Source organism: Chiloscyllium punctatum, chromosome 8, assembly GCF_047496795.1.
Source record: "Chiloscyllium punctatum isolate Juve2018m chromosome 8, sChiPun1.3, whole genome shotgun sequence".
NCBI lineage: Eukaryota > Metazoa > Chordata > Chondrichthyes > Orectolobiformes > Hemiscylliidae > Chiloscyllium > Chiloscyllium punctatum.
The window spans coordinates 46084571-46100072 of record NC_092746.1 but is presented as its reverse complement, the minus strand read 5'-3'; the positions used below and the strand labels follow the sequence as shown (position 1 = coordinate 46100072).

The 15502-nt window shown below is 41.8% G+C and overlaps 1 protein-coding gene across 10 annotated transcripts in view; it reads right to left on the bottom strand.

Annotated features, from left to right (window-relative positions):
• The window catches only part of sgce (sarcoglycan, epsilon), a 103145-nt gene that overhangs the window by 38787 nt on the left and 48856 nt on the right, over nucleotides 1–15502 (bottom strand). The window lies entirely within an intron of this gene.

Here is a 15502-nt window from a genome sequence, read left to right as displayed (position 1 = left end):
AGATACAGGGTAGAAGCTGGTCATAAGATTGTCTTTGTGGTCTGATTTGAGCTTGTCATGGATTGAATGCTTGTGTATTGTTCCCTGGAGCTCGAGATCCGGGAATGTTATGAATTTAATTTGCATTTTGGGAATCCAAGATGATAAATCAAGAAAAAGCCATTTTGTAGGACAATGATACTGGGCATGTTAGCTAAGTGAGGTTACCTCATGACATTTTTCATATAGTTTAGACTAGTCCCTCATTATGATGTACTGTTGAAAGGGAAGGTTATGTAGCCAAAGCAATTGGCCATTTGGCCTGGCTGGATCAAGGTTTCCCACTTTGATGTGCATGTAGCTTAATTATTCAAGCATACTCAGACCTGGCAATGAGTTTCTCTTCCTCTGCAAACTTTTGCTATTTTATTGCTGCTTATCTGTGGTGTTTTTGTAATTTTAATACTAATTTCTATATAAAGACAACTTGTTTGTAGCAATAGGGGGAGTAGCCTGAGAGAGCTCTTAGGGGTCAGAGCTGGTGCTGCTACTCTGCTCATGGTTTTAAAACCTTAGCTCAAGCCTGGCTTGTAGGTATCTATGTTATAGTGTAACATTGACACTGTTGGTAAATAAAGATAATAATTTAAACTAAACTATCTGTAAGAGTTTTATATTCTAGACTACCACAGAGTATGATCTCCGAGCTGAACCAAGAGAGGTTTCCATCAGGGATTCCCTGAGCCGTCTCAAATAGGTACCTTAACAAGACTCATCCAGGCCGACCAAATATTCTAAATTAATCTAGTCCCATTTGCCAGTATTTTGCCCATATTTCTCTAACTCCTTCCCATTCATGTACCCATTCAGATGCCTTTTAAGTGCTGTAATTATAGCAATATCCACCACATCCTCTGGCAGCTCATTCCATACACGTACCACCCTTTGTGTCAGAACTTTGCCCCGTAGGTCCCTTTTATATCTTTCCCCACCACCTTAAACCTCTAGTTCTGGACTCCCATACATTGGGGAAAATACCTTGTCTATTTACCCTGTCCATGTGTCTCATGATGTTATAACCTCTGGAAGCTCACCCCTCCAACTCTCCAAAGAAAGCTGTCCCAGCCTATTCAACCTCTCCCGAGAGCTCGATCCCTCAAAGACTGGCAACATCCTTGTAAATCTTTTCTGAATCCTTTCAAATTTCACAATATCTTTCCAATAATAAGGGAGACCAAAATTAAATGCAGTATTCTAAAAGTGGCCTAACAGATGTCCTTTACAGCTGCAACATGACGTCCCTATTCGTGTACTCAATGCACTAACCAATAAAGCTGAAAATGTGTTGCTAAAAAGCGCCGCAGGTCAGGCAGCATCCAAGGAGCAGAAAGAATCGACGTTTCAGGCATGAGCCCTTCTTCAGGAGCCCTGCTACACTTTTCCAGCAACACATTTTCAGCTCTGATCTCCAGCATCTGCAGTCCTCACTTTTTCCCGTACTAACCAATAAAAGCAAGCATATTAAATGAATTCTTCACTACCCTGTTTACCTGTGATTCCACTTTCAAGGAACTATGAACCTGCACTCCAAAGTCTCCTTTTTCTGCAACATTCCCCAGGACCTATTAAGTGTATAAATCCTGTCCTGATTTTTCTCCCAAAATGTAGCACCTCACTTCAATCTAGATTAAACTCCATCTGCCACTCAGCCCATTTGATTAGGCTCCCATTATACTTTGAGGTAACCTTCTTTGCTGTCCACTGCACCACCAAATTTTGGTGTCATCTGCAAATTTACTAACCATTCCTCCTATATCTACACCCAAATCATTTCTATAAATGAAAAAAAAAGCAGTGGACCCAGACCAATCCTGCTGTAAACTGACATTAATTTTCAAATCCTCTCTGGCCATAGGAGTATTGCTGGAGAACTGAAGGAGAGTTAATGTGGTGCTATTATTCAAAATGGGTGGTAGGGATAAACCATGAAACTACAGGTCAATGAGTCTAACATCTGTGGTAGAGAAACTATTAAAAGAAATTGAGGCACAGAACTAATCTCCAGTTGGAGAAGCAAGGATTATTCCAAGATAGCATAACTTTTTCAGGGGAGAAGAAATTTGATTGTATATTTTTTTTTAGGCGGAGAGGTGTGAAGATATAGGTAACAGAGTTGATATAATTTACATATACTCTATTAAAGCTTTTGATAAGGTCTCACATGGGAGGCTGGTTCAGAAGATAACAACCCATGAGGTTCAGGGCAATTGGTTTAGAGACAGGAAGGAGAGAGTAATTATCAAAGTTTGTTTTTATGACCAGAACCCTGTCCCATGCCATACAGTGGCTCAGCGGTTAGTACTGCTGCCTCATAGCATCTGGAACCCAGTTTCAATTCCATCCTCAGGCGACTATGTGGAGTTTGCACATTCTCTCTGCGTTTGCGTGGGTTTCCTCTGAGTGCTCAAGTTTCCTCAACAGTCCAAAGCTGTGGAGGTTAGTTGCACAGAAACATAGAAGATAGGAATAGGAGGTGGCCATTTGGCCCTTTAAGTCTGCTGTGCCATTCATTGAGAGCATGGCTGATCATCCAACTCAATAGCCTATTCCTGCTTTGTCCCTAGAACCTCTGATCCCATTCGTCCCAAGTGCTCTATCGAGCTGCCTCTTGAATACATTCAATGTTTTGGGCATCAACTACTTCCTGTGGTAATGAATTCCACAGGCTCACCCACTCTTTGAAGAAATGTTTCCTTATCTCCGTCCTAAATAGCCCATCTCAAGTCCTCAGTTTATGCCCCCTGGTTCTGGACACACCAACCATTGGGAACATTCTCGCTGTATCTACTCTGTCTAGTCCTGTTAGAATTTTATAAATCTGAGATCCCCCCCTCACTCATCCAAACTCCAGTGAAGACAATCCTAACCTGGTTGATCTCTCCTCATACGTCAGTCCCACAATCCCCAGAATCAGCCTGGAAAACCCTCGCTGCACTCCAAGAGCAAGAGCATCCTTCCTCAGGAAAGGAGACCAAAACCACACACAATATTCCAGGTATGGCTTCACCAAGTCCCTGTATAACTGCAACATCACATCCCTGCTCCTGTACTCAAAACCTCTCACAATGAAGGTCAACATACCATTTGCCTTCTTTACCATTTGCTGCACCTGCATGCCTACCTTCAGCGGCTGGTGCACAAGGACACCCAGGGCCCACTGCACACTCCCCTCTCCCAATTTACAGCCATTCAGGTAGCAATCTGCCTTCTTTTTGCTTCCAAAGTGAATAACCTCGTATTTATCCAAATTATACTGCATCTTCCATGGATGTGCCAACTCATCCAACCTGTCCAGATGGATTGGATAATTGGATGGGCTATTTACCAAGGCCAAATGTCCATGGATGTGCAGGCTAGGTGGATTTGCCATGGGAAATGCAAGGTTTCAGGGGTAGGTTAGGAGTGTGGATCTGGGTGGGATGCTGTTCGGAGGGTTGGTGTGGACTCAACGGGCCAAATGGTCTGCTTCTGCACTGTAGAGATTCTATGAAATTCGTCTATACCACAGAATTCAGTGCAAAGTCCTTTGTTGTAGGATAGGGATAAGAATTGGCATTGGGATAAGAAAGTAAGGGAAGTAAACACGTAACTAAGAGATTGGTGTGGGAAAGAGGGATTCCATTTCATGAGACATTAGCATCAGTTTTGAAACCAGGGGGATCTGTACCGATGGGACAGTCTCCACCTGAACTGATCTGGAACCAGTGTTCTGGCGAAAAGGATAAATGGGGCGGTCACGAGGACTTTAATCTTGTGAGTCGGTGGGGGGGGTTGGTAAAAGCAACAGGGAGTATGGAGTCAAGTCGGGAGATTATGCAGGTTAGCATGTGTGTAGGGTTCAAGTTCGAGGCAGACTAGGAATGAAGCAAAAAGGAAGGATAACTTAGGACATTATACTAGAGATGTTGGAAATTGTGAGGATAAGAAAATTAGCATTAAGGCACTTTACCAGAGTGCTCATAATAAAGTAGATGAATTAACAGCACAAATCATTCTGAATGATTTTATGATGTAGTCGGCGTCACAGAGACGTGGTTGCAAGGGGTTCAGGACGGGCAGTTTAACACCCAAGGATTTACAACTTATCAAAAAGACAGGGAGGTGACATAGGGGTTTGTTAGTTAAGAATGAAATTAAATCTATGGCACTGAAGGACATAGGGTCAGATCATGTGGAGTCTGTGTGGGTGGAGTTGATGAACCACAAAAGGTGAAAAAAGACCATAGTGGGAGTGATGTACAGACCTCCCAGCAGTGGTCATGACCAGGGACGCAAGATGTACTGGAAAATAAATAGGGCATGTCAGAAAGGCGGTGATCATGGTGGTCTTAAATATGCAAATAGTCTGGGTGAATAATGTTGCCGGTGGATCCGAAGAAGGGGAATTCATGGAAAGCTTACAGGATGGCTTTTTTGAACAGCTTGTAACAGAGCCCACAAGGGAGCAGGCTATTCTCGACTTAGTGCCATGTAATGAGCCAGACTTTATAAAAGATCTTAAAGTAAGGGAATGCTAAGGAGACAGCGATCATAACATGGTAGAATTCAGTCTGCAGTTTGAAAGAGAGAAGGCAAAATCGGATGTAATGGTGTTACAGTTAAATAAAGGTAATTACAGGGATATGAGAGAGGAACTGACGAAAATCAACTGGAAGCAGAGCTTTGCGGGGAAGACGGTAGGAGTTTCTGGTGTAATTGAGGACAGAGGTTCATCCCAAAGAAAAGAAAGATTATGCCAGGGCCAGGGGGAATTAGACAGCCATGGCTGACAAAGTCAGTCAGGAAATGAATCAAAGAAAAAAAGAGATCCTATAAAGTGGCCAAGAGCACTGGGAAATCAGAAGATTGAGAAGGCTACAAAAACAGAGATAATAAAGAGAGAAATAAGGGAGGAGAGGATCAAGTATGAAGGTAGGCTAGCCAGTAATATTAGAAATGACAGTAAACGTTTCTTTCAATACATAAGAAACAAACAAAAGGCAAAAGTAGACATTGGGCTGCTCCAAACTGATGCAGGAAGGCTAGTGCTGGGAGATAAGGAAATAGCTGAAGAACTTTAAGTTCTTTGCGTCAGTCTTCACAGTGGAAGACATGAGTATTATCCCAACAATTAAGGAGAGACAGGGGGCAGAGTTGAGCATGGTAGCCATTACAAAAGGGAAAGTGCTAGAAAAGCTAAAAAGGTCTAAAAATCAATAAATATCCTGGCCCCAATGGGCTACATCCTAGAGTTCCGAGGGAGGTGGCTGAGGAAATAGCAGAGGCTTGGTTGTGATCTTTCAAAAGTCACTGGGGTCAAGGAAAGTCGAAGATTATTGGAAAATTGCTGTTGTAACCACCTTGTTCAAGAAAGGATCAAGACAAAAGATGGAAAATTATAGGCCGATTAGCCTGACCTCGGTTGTCGGTAAAATTCTAGAATCCATTGTTAAGCATGAGATTTCTAAATTCATGCAGGGTCAGATTAGAACAAGTCAACATGATTTAGTAAGGGGAGGTCATGCCTGACAAACCTGTTAGAATTCTTTGAATAGGTAACAAGTAGGTTAGACCAGGGAAACCCAGTGTATGTTATCTATTTAGCCTTCCAAAAGGCCTTTGATAAGGTGCCTCACGGGAGGCTGCTGAGTAAGGTGAGGGCCCATGGTGTTCGAGGTGAGCTACTGGCATGGATTGGGGATTGGCTGTCTGACAGAAGGCAAAGAGTTGGGATAAAAGGTTATTTTTCGGAATGGCAGCCAGTGACAAGCTGTGTCCCGCAGAGTACAGTGTTGGGGCCGCAGCTGTTCACTTTATATATTAATGATCTGGATGAAGGGACTGGGGGCATTCTGGTAAAGTTTACTGATGTTACAAAGTTAGGTGGACAAGCAGGCAGTACTAAGGAGGTGGGGAGGCTGCAGAAAGATTTAGACAGTATAGGAGAGTGATCCAGGAAATGGCTGAAGAAGTTCAACGTGAGCAAATGCGGGGTCTTGCACTTTGGAAAACAAATACAGGCATGGATTATTTTCTAAAATTCATAAAGGCAAAGTACAAAGGGATCTGGGAGTGCTAGTCCAGGATTCTCTAAAGGTTAACTTGCAGGTTGAATCAGTGATTAAGAAAGCAAATGTAATGTTGTCACTTATCTCAAGAGGGTTGGAATGTAAAAGCAGCAATGTGCTTCCTAGACTTTATAAAGCTCCAGTTAGGCCCTAGATATCAGGAATGACATACTGGCACTGGAGCGTGTCCAGCAGAAATTCACAGATGATCCCTGGAATGGTAGGCAGGCCTACCATATGATGAACGGCTGACAATCCTGGGATTGTATTCATTAGAGTTTGGAAGGTTGAGGGGAGATCTCAGAAACTTACAAGATAATGCAAGGCTTAGAAAGGATGGAAGCTGGGAAGTTGTTTCCATTAGGCGGGGATGCTCGGACCCTTAGGCACAGTCTTAGATGTAGAGGGGGTCAATTTAGATCGGAAATGAGGAGACATTTCTTCAGCCAGAGAGCGGTGGGCCTGTGGAATTCATTGCCACGGAGCACAGTGGAGGCCGGGACATTAAATGTCTTCAAGGCAGAGATTGAGAATTCCTTGCAAGATCAAGAATTTAAGGGCTACTGGGAGGGTGCAGATAAGTGGAGTTGAAATGCCCATTGGCCATGATTAAATGGTAGAGTGGACGCAATGGGCCGAATGGCCTTACTTCCACTCCTATGACTTATGGTCTTAGGAGGTCTGACCAGTTAGTTTGCAGATAATACAAAAACTGGTGGCGTGGTAAATTGTGACAAGCAAATCCTTACAGCACAGAATGATATAGATGGACTGAGCAGTGGCAAATGGAATTTAATCCTGAACAGTACAAGGTAATACATTTTTGAGAAGGCAAGGTAATACACATTTAATGGTGGTACCCCAGGAAGTACAAACCATCACAGAGTCCTTCAAATGCATGTTCTTGAAGACAGAAGAGGAGGTAGGTCAGATGGCTAACAAGGCATATGGGATACTTGTCTTAGTTACTCAAGGCAATGAATGAAAGAGTAAGGAGATGATGATGGAGCTGTATGTAATGTTGGTTGGAACAGAGTGTGCAGTTCTGGTTGCCACTCTGTCGGAATGATGTGATTACACGTGAAAGGTCGCAGAAGAGATTCATCAGGATGCTGCATGGCTGCAGCTATTTACTTATGAAGCCAGACTGGAAAGCTTGTTGATTGTGGTGCACATAGGTCTGAAGAGCACAGAAAGGGTAGTTAGGAAGAAATTTTTCCCCTTAGTAGAGTCGTCAATAACTAGGGCACAGTTTAAGGTAATGAACAAGAGGTTTAGAGCAGATGAGGAAAAGAATGTGTACACCCAGAGGTTTATGTGGATACCTAGAACTCAAAGCATAAAAATGGTGATATAGGCAGGAATCTTCAAGTCATTTAAGAATTGTTTAGATTTACATTTGAAACACCACTGTATACAATGCTATGGAGAAAGTGTTGGAAAATGGGGTTAAATAGATGGATGTTTAATGACCAATGCAGACACAAGGTGCCAAAGGGACTCTTTCTGTGCTGTAAAAACTTTGACTCTAAAATATTACCTGGTTAGAGCACCAGAATAATTTAATGCTTATGAGTAGATTCTATAAATTTAATATAAGGAAATTTGACAGATTCCATTATAACTGTAACTTATAATTAAACAAAAGGGATGTTAAAAATAATGAACTGAAGTTCACAGAAATCATGTGTGTCTTCTCACAGAGAGTAGAGATACTTAGTTCTGGCTAGGATGACTAGGTTTTAAATTATTATGTAAAATGGACTTGTTCTATTTTCACTACAGGAAGAAATATACACAGATAACAATTGGCCATATGTTTCTCTAGCAGGCCATTAAAGTTCGACATGATCCTATGTTCTTTAACGGAGGACTATTTGCCAATTAATTTGCAGGAAATACAAGCTGTAAACAGCAGAATAAGGGAAATGAAACAAAAGGGTTTGAGCAAAGACGGCAACGAACGAGGTAACTCCTTCGCCAGTGAGCACCTGGAGTTGAAAATAAATTTTGTAAAGACTGAGGAGGTGCATAAACAAAATGCTAAATCAGGTCCAGAAAGGTGGAGTAAGAGGACCAGAAAGAAAAACAAAAAAGCTCTTTTACGATTGCCTCAAAGATTCAATGTCTGCAGGAGTGAGACTCCATATTTCAGTGCCAGAGCAGTCAATTAGTAGCCATTTACAAACATCACATTACTAAACGAATCATTGTGGCTACTCCAGCTTAAATTTCTCTGGTGAGTTTAATTCATGCCCTACCAGGCAAACACAGTAAGTTCATGACATCCAGTGCTGAGCTGGACCCCAAAATATCAATTTTGTTAAGGTAACAGCAGGGCAGTAAGCAACCTTTGCATGGAGTTTAACTCTGCACCTGTCCCTCCTCTCAACTTGCTGTACCATTCACATATAATTAATAGTGAGGGTTATCAGAGCCACCACTATTTTAAAACCAAACTGGTCCAACACAAGTTACCAATGTAACATTTTCAAGAACTGCAGAATACTAACTCCAGGCAGGTTAAGAATCAGGCAAACCTCAGACTAGTACGTATTCAATATTCAGGTCTATATTTCAATGATTTTTAAAAATTGCTTTTCTTTCTTTTTCTTTTTTTTTCAAAAAGAGAAGGGGAGGGCAGAGATTAAATCAAAATAAAGTTGAAGGGGGAAATAAAACACTCCATTCCCTGTGGTGCCTACCTCTCCCTGGACACGAATGCTCTTTTCTTATACCCCACACTACCATCTAATAGCAGCACTGCTTGTTTTTTTACAATGATTTTATATGGGAACAATGGACAATTAAAATAGTCATCCTAATGCTTCAAAATTGCTGCTATAATTAGTTTGTATTGAACCACAAAAACATAACAGCACAGAAAGAAGACATTCAGTCCATTGTACTGGCGCCAGCTGAGAAAAAGAAACCAGTTTCCCACACTAATGCTGCCTTCCAGCACTGGATCCATAGTCTTGCTGTTGGTAGAGGTTTAGGTTCCTGTTAAATGGGTTGGACATTTCTGCCTCCACCAACAAACCAGGCAGTTCATTTCAGACACTCAACCCTGAGTGAAAGTGCTTTTGCTCTTGTACCTCTAATCTTTCTACAAATCATTATAAATCTATGACCCCTGCTAATTGATCTCTCCGTAAGAAGAAACAGGTCATTCCTGTCAAGGCCCCTCATGGTTTTGTATGACTCAAGTCCCCGCTATTAGAAGACAACAACCAGAGTCTAACTTAGTCTTCCCTCATGGCTTCAACTTTCAAGCCTTGGCAACATTCGCGTAAATCGCCTCAGCCCTCTCTCGAAAACAATCATATCTTTCCTGTAATGCAGTGACCAGAACTGTATGCAAAACTCCAGCTGAAGTCTAATGTTTTATACACTTTCAGCATTACATCCCAGCTTCTGTTTTCTAAGCCTCAACCAATAAAAAAAAAGCATTTGCTATGCCCTCTTTACCACCTTACCTACCTGTCCTGCCACCTTCAAGGACCTCAGTCCATCAGTAATGTCCCATTTACTGAGTCCCTTGCTTTGTTTGCTCATCCCAAATGCGTAACCTTACACTTCTTCAAAATTAATTCCATTTGCCCCTTTCACCCATTCAACCAAGCCATTTAAATCAGTCTGTAGTCGCCAGCTATCCTCCTCCAGCAACGAGGCCAATTCTTCTGTCATCTGAAAATTTCCAAATGAACTTCCACAGTCAAGTCCAAATCATTAATATACATACTACAAACAGCAAGGGCCCCAACACAAAGCTCTTTGGAACACCAATGGAAAATACTCTGCATTCATAAAAACATCCAATGACCAATACCCTTTGTTTCCTGTCACTGAGACAATTTGGATCCAACCCACCACATTCCTCAGTATCCCATCACAGAAGCATGTCAAATGCCTCAGTGAAATCCATGCAGAAAGTATCCACTGGACTCCTCATCAACCCTCCTTGTCACTTCCTCCAAAAATTCAAATTAAGTTAGTAAGCCATGACATTCCCTGAACAAAACCATGCTGACTGCCCCTGATTAATCCATTTTTCTCCAATAATTGATATTTTCCTACAGTGGGCAGCCATCATTTTCACTACCAAATAAATGTTTGTATCTACTGCAAATTTCAAAATCGTGCTTCACACATTTAAGTCTAAATCATTCACAAATCTCACAAACAGCAAGGGACCTAAAATCCGAACCCTGTGGAACACTCAAATTGCTTTTCATTTGCAAGAAACATACATTGACCATTAACGTTTTGTTTATGCTAATCCAATTTTACTCCCACTCATCCCATTCCTCTGTTCCCATTGACATTTAGTTCTCTGACCAATCTACCTTCTTAAGAGGCTTTCTAAAATCCAAACAGGCATCATCCAAATCACTAACTCATTACATCTTCAAAAACATTTGATCAAATTAGTAAATTATGATCTTCCTCTGACAAAATAAAATCAATGCTGACTATCCCCAATCGATCTGGTGTCCTTATAAGTGACAACTTATCTTGTGTCTCAGAATTGATTTCAATAATTTGCCCACCACCAACATCAGACCGGCCAGCCTATAATTGTCTAGCCGGTGCCTTGGTTACAGATCTCCAATCCCTGGCATCTCATCTGTATCGGCTGAGGATTGGAAAATGATCTTCAAAACAGCTGCTATGTGCCTCTTGGCTTCTTCTTACAGCCCCAAATGTAATCCTTTCAGCCCTGATGTGGAGGTGCCGGTGTTGGACTGGGGTGGACAAAGTTCAAAATCACGCGACACCAGGTTATACTCCAAAAGGTTTGTTTGGAAGCACTAGCTTTCAGAGCACTGCTCCTTCATCAGAGAGGCGCCTCCTCTGAGGAAGAAGCAGCACTCTGAAAGCTAGTGCTTCCAAATAAACCTGTTGGACTATAAACTGGTGTTGTATGATTTGTAACTTTGTCCCTTTCAGCCATGGTGATATATTGCCCTTATTTCATGTTCCAATAATTCCTCTCTCACATAACTGCATGCAATATTTCACAATCCTCCACTTTAACTGCACATCAACCCTCGCGTTTATGAAAGCAATGTACTCACTAAAAAGTGTGCCCAGATGTTGCACAAAATGTCAATTATCTTGTACACCTCTGGCAGAGTGACTCAGTGACCAGGGACCCAGCTTCAGTTCCAGCCTTGACTGTCTGTCTGGAGTTTGCACATTTTCCCAGTGTCTGTTTGGGTTTCCACTAGGTGCTCCAGTTTCCTCCCACAGTCCAAAGATGTACAGGATAGGTGGATTGGCCATGTTAAATTGCCCGTAGTGTCCAGGGATGTATAGGTTGGGTGGAAAAGCGATGATAAAATGCAGGGTTATGGGGATAGGGTGGACTGACAAGGTTTGGCCTCTTTCCACAGTGTGGGCATTCTCTGATAGGCCCTACCCTTCCCTCAGTTATCTTGCTAGTTATTCTTGGCTCCGAATGTTCTGGGAAAATATCTTTCCTTGACTTTGCCTACTAATGCCCATATTGTAATTTGTTTTATTATCCTTCTTCTGCATAAGTGTGTTTCTCAATGCAAGATACCTTCCCAGCTGACAGAACCACAATAAGGATCAGCTGTTCAACTGCACTCACTGGGAAATCTGCAACAGCTAATCTTGGTGACTCATCTGCTAAATTTTTATTTTAAAATAGCTCTTTATACTGGAGTCTCAAAACCCCTGATAATGCCAGGGGAAGGTCACGAGGATAAATGCATCAGTATTCTGTACTTGTACAGTTGTTTTAACAGCAACCACCTACTATATCTAGAAGGTGACCCACTTGAAGTGTCACAGATTTGTCTGAGGTAAAGAAAAAAACATTCAAAGAGAAAACTTCAAATAAATGCTCTTCAGAGTCAGTGGAGCAATTTGGGAGATGGTTCATTGGCTGTTGGTCCAAAATCAGGCCTTTGCCTTCTCAGACTCCTCACATTTTGAGGCTGTGATGTCTATCCAATCGGACATAGTTCTGATTAAATGTTCATAAAGTACAATTCATGTAGCATGAAAACTTAAAGCTTCATCAAATTAAAATAAACAATGTGTAACCTGAATCGACCAACAGGAAGGCAAGTGTTAAGAACATTTAAGCTCAGAATAAGACAATAAACATATGGAGCCTATAAAGAAATAGATATGTCAATGTTAGTTACATTATCATGTTATAATAGGTGAATCTCACTCCAAAAGACCGATAGCTGATTGATCTGTATAGCTTAAAATAGAGGATCATTATCACAACAAAATAATTGGTTAACTTTATTCCCCATTTGTTTATAAGTACAATTGTAGCAGAATAGAAACAAAGGCAAGAAACTATAAAATTGGAAAGCTTTGAAATTGAAAACCATAGGGCAAGGCAGAAAATTAGTTTAGAATGAAGACAAAGAAAATGAACTTGCACAGTACTGTCTTGAAACCCTGTGATGCCAATTAAGTCTTTTTGTAAGTATGGTCACTATTATAATCTATAGCACTCTGACATTGCACCATGCCCTCAAGTGTTGTACTGGAGTCCAAGCCTGAATTACGCATTATGGTCTCTGAAGTGATGCTTGAACAGATGAATCCTCCATTGAAAGGTAAAAGCAGTATCAATGATCAAAGGCAACTCGTAAAGACAACATTAATAGATCTAGCTCAGTGAGGTGAGTGGCTTCTTTTCATACCATTTAAATTTGATGATTCTATGAATCAAATTGATATGATTATGTTGAAATCATACAGGGAATAAAATGACAAACAAGCAAATAATGAAAGTTATTTATTTTCTCAGTCCTGCACTTGGCAGCTCCAAGTAATGCAGTGTTAAAAAGCTCTGTTTTTCTGTTCAGGGCCCAAATGGTTTTGGAAGTCCCTGTCTTTGATGTTCCAAACTGAAACAAAAGGCTAGACAAGATGACAAATTACATGCAAAGTTACTGAACCAATTTACTTGAGATTTTAGCTCAGTTAGCTTCGTTGTAACTAGTCTTTAGCACAGTGGCACCTAAACTGTGGTTCATGACCCCCAGTAGAGTCAAAAGGACATAAGTGTGGGATTGTGCATTTCCTTTACTTCAATCCAAGCAGAAGCCTCTGTGCAAAGGAGACAGCCCAGTCTGGAGACTCTTGGTTAAAGACAAAAAAAATCTGCAGATGCTGGAATCCAAGGTAGACAGGTGGGAGGCTGGAAGAACAGAGCGAGCCAGGCAGCATCAGGAGGGGGAGAAGTCAACATTTCACATGTCACCCTTCTCCAGGGCTGGGAGTAGCATATGGGGAGCTGTTGGTGGGGGGGGGGGGGGGGAAGGATGGTGAGGTGGGATAAGTGTAGAGGGTGCGACCTGATTGGTAAATGGGAAGAATGAATCCAGTTGGTAAATGGAAGAAAGGGTCAATCAGAGAAATTGGAGGGGGAGGGGCTGGGATGGGAAGGGAGATTATTTGAAATTGCAGAACTCAGATGTTGAGTTCTCTGGGCCTTGGGGTGCCCAGGTGGAAGATGAGGTGTTATTCCTCCAATTTGCAGTCTCATTCATTGTGTCAATGGAGGAGGCAAAGGAGGGGAAGATGTTCTTGGTGCTGGGGTCTAATTAGAGTCAGTGCAAGTGTTTAAGGATAATGCGTTGGATGCGGAGACTGGCAGGGTGATAGGTGAGGACAAGATGGACCCTGTCTTTATTGCATTGGGGGTAGGGGAGGTGTCTGGCAGCAAAGCCCTGGATCCAGTGAATTAATGCCTCCACATAATATAGAGTGGACAGTGAGCTCAAGACACCCTTTAACATTAGAAACCATTACTGAAGGCAAACTTCATCGAGCCCAGAATATTTGTGTTGACTTGGTTCAGACAAAGGCTGGAACATGTAACTCAGTGACTGACTGAGCATGGGAAAACTAGGATGTCAAGGAGCTAAGGTAGGAAGGTGGCTAGCAGATTCCAACTTGACAGTGTTTCTACTCCCATCTATGTGATATACAGACCCCTTACCTCAGGTTAGCAACTCTGCTCCACAGCTGGTACCAACAGTTAGACCAAAAGAGGAGGAAGACAGAGGGGCTAGTGAAAGTGTTGTAGTGTGTGTACATTTGTACGTGTCAATAGTCGAAGGAAGAGGTTGGAAAGCAGAGTGGGGTAGACAGGTAAGTAAGATGGACTGATGGGTGTATGTGTGAAGATGATGAGCTGAACAGGGGTGCTGAGGGGTGAGGGAAGGGACTTCACAATCTTTTGTCAACAAGAAAATATGGAGAATTTGGCTGAAACCTACACAAGTTCATAAAATAGTTATATTTTTACAATGATTTCAAAAGCTCAGATATTCATATTTATGTGATGAATTATATGTTGCCTTGTCATAAACAAACTCTAATTCTGTATTGAATGATTGATTTTTGTTGTTGTCTGGGGTCATGTTATTTTTCAGGTGTTAAAATGGGGTCATATCATTGTCCACTGGAGGGAGAAAGTGTAACTTATGAACAAATCAAACTTCAGTCCTTTATGGAGACAGATATTTGAAAATCTAAATTGATGATTGATTTTGCTCGACAGTAACACTGATTTGAGCAGAATCCTCTTGGGAGATTTTCTCCTCCAATTTGAATTTTTTCTTAATGAAGGAACAGGGTGTGTGCAAGTTCCAAACATGACACCGTTCGAGATTGTGATTCTGGACAAACATTAAACAATTGGTGAGAAATGGCTAGTTAATTGCAGTGTTTAACAACCGAACTGTGTTTGTTCACCATCTACATTTATATTTTAGTCTTGGGAACCTAAAGAACAATTGAAAAATGTGTCAACACCATACTGCAGTGGGCGGCACGGTGGCACAGTGGTTAGCACTGCTGCCTCACAGCGCCAGAGACCCGGATTCAATTCCCACCTCAGGCGACTTATTGCGTGGAGTTTGCACATTCTCACCGTGTCTGCGTGGGTTTCCTCCGGGTGCTCCGGTTTCCTCCCACAGTCCAAAGATGTGCAGGTCAGGTGAATTGGGTGTTAGGTGAAGGGGTAAATGTAGGGCAATGGGTCTGGGTGGGTTGCGCTTCGGTGGGTCGATGTGGACTTGTTGGGCCAAAGGGGCTGTTTCCACACTAAGTAATCTAATCTAAAAATACAACCAGGAAATACTTTTGCAGACTTGGCACAATACTGTTAATCAGTGGTATTACATTGATAGGATGGAAATAATAGAGGCTGCACATTTCTTCAGAGAAAGTAGCATCAAAATGGGGTTGAATGCCAGAGTCAGGAGAGTGAGGAGGGTGGAGTGGAGTGGAGTGCAGGGCAGGCAAATCCACAAATCATTATGAGTAGCAACACAGATTATGGACACCAGTAAAATTAACAAATTTTTGGGGTTACTTTCTAAAGGAGTAGAATGAAAAATCAGAAAAGT